The following is a 4,551-nucleotide window of genomic DNA, read 5'->3' as shown; positions in this document are numbered from 1 at the left end:
TTTGCTGCAACTTAATATTTGCCTTGCAAAGTACATGACATCAAAAGTGTTAAATTTGAATTCCCGAATTGAGACGTTACTCGACTTCAACTGCTTCATTTCCAACTCTTGATTATCACGTTTTATGAATTGCTATAACTTACCTTGACGTTTCCTGCGCTTTATTTGAACAATTAGTAGTACAGTGCAGATCATTGTAATGATCAGAACTACTGGCACGACCACAATGGCCAACAGAGGGTAATTGCTGACTTCATTTGGAGGGTATTTACTCTGGACCGTAACATGTCTTATGTCACCTGGAAATAATAATATTTTAAATTATTGTTTTCGGAACGTTTTGTTTGCACAAATACTCAAACAATTTAAACATATGAAGACAGACCTGGGAAGATACTCTTTATTAAAAAGAATAACTAGCAACATTCGACTGGGTATTTCATGAACGATATTAATAGGCACCAAGCTGAAATAAATGACACACACACACACACACACACACACGCGCGCGCGCGCACGCGCATACACACACACACACCGCACACACACACACACACACATACACACACACACACACACACACACATACACACATCCGTGGGTCCCTTATCGTTCCCAGTTAACCAGAATACATTTAGTCAAATAGTGACTGAATGCAAAACTGTTAAACTGGTCAAATGTTGAAAAGATAAATTATTAAACATTTGAATTACAACATTAGATTCAATGTGTATTGTTCGTTCCTTAGCCTAGTTTGGGATGCAGACGCCAAGTAGCGACTAAGGGCTTACTCATATTGTTGGATGGGGGAGGGGCTGGGAGTGGGTTAGAATACAACATTAATGATGGTAAACTAGTCACACAGAGAAAGTGTACCCTCGAGCTTTCTTGAACAAAGACGCATGTGTGTATGCCAAAGTGATTAACTTTTATGTAACCTTTGACCATCTTTGTTTATTGTGTTTGTCAAAATGCAAAAAAACAACGTCTTGGCTCAAAAACAAATATACATAAGGAAACATTAAACTTTCAACAACAAAAACATGACAGACAAGCCATTGTTCAAGGATAGTTGTTATCGTAGCTGTGTTTGGCACACAGAAGTTCTGTTTGATAAATATGTTGTGTTTGTTTGTTTGCTTAACGCCCAGTCCACCACGAAGGGTGATATCAGGGCGGTGCTGCTTTGACATTTAACGTGCGCCACACACAAGACAGAAGTCGCAGCATAGGCTTCATGTCTCACCCAGTCACATTATTCTGACACCGGACCAACCAGTCCTAGCACTAACCCCATAATGCCAGACGCCAGGCGGAGCAGCCACTAGATTGCCAATTTTAAAGTCTTAGGTATGGCCCGGCCGGGGTTCGAACCCACGACCTCCCGCTCACTGGGCGGACGCCTTACCACTAGGCCACCGTGTTGCGGTTTTGATAAAGATAAAAATAAATGTGTCTTCATTCACACATACATTCATACACCCTTTCGGGTCCCACTCTATTCCAGTAGACTGGCATACATTCATTTAAGTATTTACCGAATGTAACATTTAAGAAATAGAAAACATAAATTAATAAATAAACAAACAATTGGAACTGCAAATACAAACAAACGAACAATTAAATAAAAACATTTTCAATTAATAATTAATCAATAGATAAAAAATAAAAACATAACTAACTAATTAACTAACTAACTAACTAACGAACTAACTAACTAATTAACTAAATAAATCGATAAATAAATAAATCCATACATAAATAAATCGATACATAAATAAATAACAAATGAATTAGTCACTCACATAAAACCACATGTTGAACAGGCTTGTCTTGGTTTGCGTCAGGCACATTGCACTTGATTTTGTCAGTGCCATCACAGTCAGCAGAGAGGATACTTATCGTCTCATGTTTACTTGTGCCTAAAGTGTCCAGTTGTTTCTCTGGCTCAGGGGCAATGCTTCGACGTTTCTCCCAACTGCATATGGCTGGAAATGGCGATGTGTCTTTGACTACCGTCGAATAACTTCTTGTGCTGTCTTCGGTATCCTTTCGGATTATGGACAATCTGGTGCCTCTGGCTGGGTCTGCATTACGACCAAACAAAAAAACAAAAGTTCCAGAAACAGAACTTTCCTGTGGGAGTGGGGGTGGATGGTAAAATTGGACCTGTCATGACTGGGCCGAATTGTATTCACTAAAATGACCGTGTATTTATAAACAAAGGTCAGCTTATGGCAAATGTTACATTTCTTGGAGATTAAAATCCACCTGACACACCTTATCGAATAAGTGCAGCCACTAGTTATAATCCCATACATGCTTTATGGAAGTGGATTTCCTTCATACATTATCAATTAAGGCGTTGTGGTTTTAAACATTGTCAAAGTCAACGCTATTTATTTATTTTGTCACTGGGTATATGAGGAGATAAAGCACCTGAATGACAAAACAGAATTTAGCATTCATAAATGATTCAAATAATGCACCCCATTATATCAACGTATACATACATCCTAGTCTGCTCCACTTTAAACGCTATCGATCATTCTACAAAAGGAGAACGTTTTAAGTATACTCATGGTACCCAAAGCTAACTTTTCGGAGGTTAAATGAAGAATGCCAGCAACTTACAACGAATTATCACCGTTCCCAGAAGCTGGCTGTCAGTGGTATGAGCAGCTTCACATTCAATGTTTCCACGGTCAACGCACTCGGCATACAACGCAACAGTCACTTCACGGCCGTTCTTCGAAACCACTTCCTCTGAGAGCCCCCTTACTTCGAGCAGTTTGAACAGGTTTGGTTTCCATGAGGTAGCGGGACTCACGCCCCTACTGCTCGTGTACTGAAGAAAGGTGGTCGTGTTTGGAGTGACGGGTGTGTTTGTGCCATCCCCTGCTTGTACATCTGCAAGTATCAAGGACCACGTGTTAAGTGTAAATATTTGTTTTTCTTTTCTTTTACGGAACTTGTGGTAACATAAATTAAGATGTTATGAGTTGAATATCCTTGCATTAAGTTTGATCAGTATTGCGTTGCTAACAAATCATGACATGTCTGTCCTGAATGAGCGTGTGTGTGTGTGTGTGTGTGTGTGTGCGTGCGTGATTGCGTGCGTGCGTGCGAGGGTGCGTGCGTGCATGCGTGCGTGCGTGCATGCTTGCCCGCGCGCGCGCGCGTGTGTGTGTGTGTGTGTGTGTATGTGTGTGTGTGTGTATGTGTGTGTGTGTGTGTGTGTGTGTGTGTGTGTGTGTGTGTGTGTGTGTGTGAGCAAGTGAAGTGCCTTTGATGACATACAAAGGTCTGACAATACACGGGAAGGAATGTTTTAGTGGGATAATGCCATTTGTTGTTAAGACGTGTTTTTGCTCAGTTGACAATGAGGATGGACACCCTAACTGACTCTTTACAGAATAACAGGGACAAAAAACATACGACACATATGTATCCTTCCTAGTGCAGGGTTGTGTGCTGGTTAACTGTTTTGTTTGTGACTTCAATGTAACACTGTGGATGGCAATTGTCAAGAAATGAGGAGATATTGAGGCAAATGGTATCACGCTGGCACGTAACGTCGGTCAAAAAAGGGGAAACACAAATTGAATATTTCGGTCGGACAATCAATACGTATGCTTCAGGGATGTTGTTACAAATTCACACCTATAGGGCAAATGTCCTGAGCTCTTCAGAAACAATAGGACTAATTTGACCGCTTTCAGAAATGTCAATAGGACATCATAATTTTGTGAAAAACACTGTCCATGGAAGGGTTCCAAAATCATGTGCACACACACACATGCTTCAACACACACACATATATATATACATGTATTATTTTCACCGACCATTTTTGCATACATTGTTTTATTTATTTAGTTTCAAATAGGACACACACAAAAAGAAACAAACAACTAAAAAGCAACAAAAACGTTCAGCACCCTTTTTTTGATTGTCTCGCAAACTGTAAGATTTGACAAGAAAATGAAATACTAAGAAAAAAAAGTCCGTTTCAACACAGATTCGACAAAACAGTATGGTATCTTTGATGTCAAGGTCTTACCAACCAAACAGGGTCGGCCATGAGTAGTTAAAGGTACTGAACTTGTCAAATACAGGTGCACGGAGCCCCTGGGGCTTTAAGTCATACCTCAGGCAGCTATCCGTTAGAAGAACTACCAAGTTTCATTGACTTGCACCCAAAGAGTCAAGAACTGCGATTTTTGTACGAATTAATTTCGTACTCGGACCCGGCTGGTCTTGACCTATTTTTGGATCTAAATTTAGATCAGGTAGATCACCACATCATGCAAAAAAAGACACGTCACTAGCAAACCATGTCAGACATCATCATGAGTTTGTGTAAAACAAAATGGAGGCCGGAATCACTCAGTTGAATCGAACTCCGACCAAACACCACGTAATAACTAGGTTAATTTATGCACTCGCGTGAACAAGAAACTGTCGAGCTTCACAGATGTCGTCGTTGGGTAGTTTTGGGTTTGTTTTACTACCATAAGAGGATTTTTGAACTGTAAATGCACTCAGCTG

General features: G+C 40.3%; 1 long non-coding RNA gene across 1 annotated transcript; it reads right to left on the bottom strand.

The window, feature by feature from the left end:
- Positions 1 to 148: 148 nt before the first annotated feature.
- LOC138956315 (uncharacterized) lies at positions 149 to 2,925 on the bottom strand. Its single transcript, XR_011452597.1, has 3 exons — positions 2,635 to 2,925; positions 1,806 to 2,087; positions 149 to 299 (listed from the first exon to the last, which is right to left on the bottom strand). It is a non-coding gene; the product is annotated as an uncharacterized lncRNA (long non-coding RNA).
- Between the last annotated feature and the right edge of the window lie 1,626 nt (positions 2,926 to 4,551).

Source organism: Littorina saxatilis, unplaced genomic scaffold (assembly GCF_037325665.1).
Source record: "Littorina saxatilis isolate snail1 unplaced genomic scaffold, US_GU_Lsax_2.0 scaffold_450, whole genome shotgun sequence".
NCBI lineage: Eukaryota > Metazoa > Mollusca > Gastropoda > Littorinimorpha > Littorinidae > Littorina > Littorina saxatilis.
This window is presented reverse-complemented; position numbering and strand designations above follow the sequence as displayed.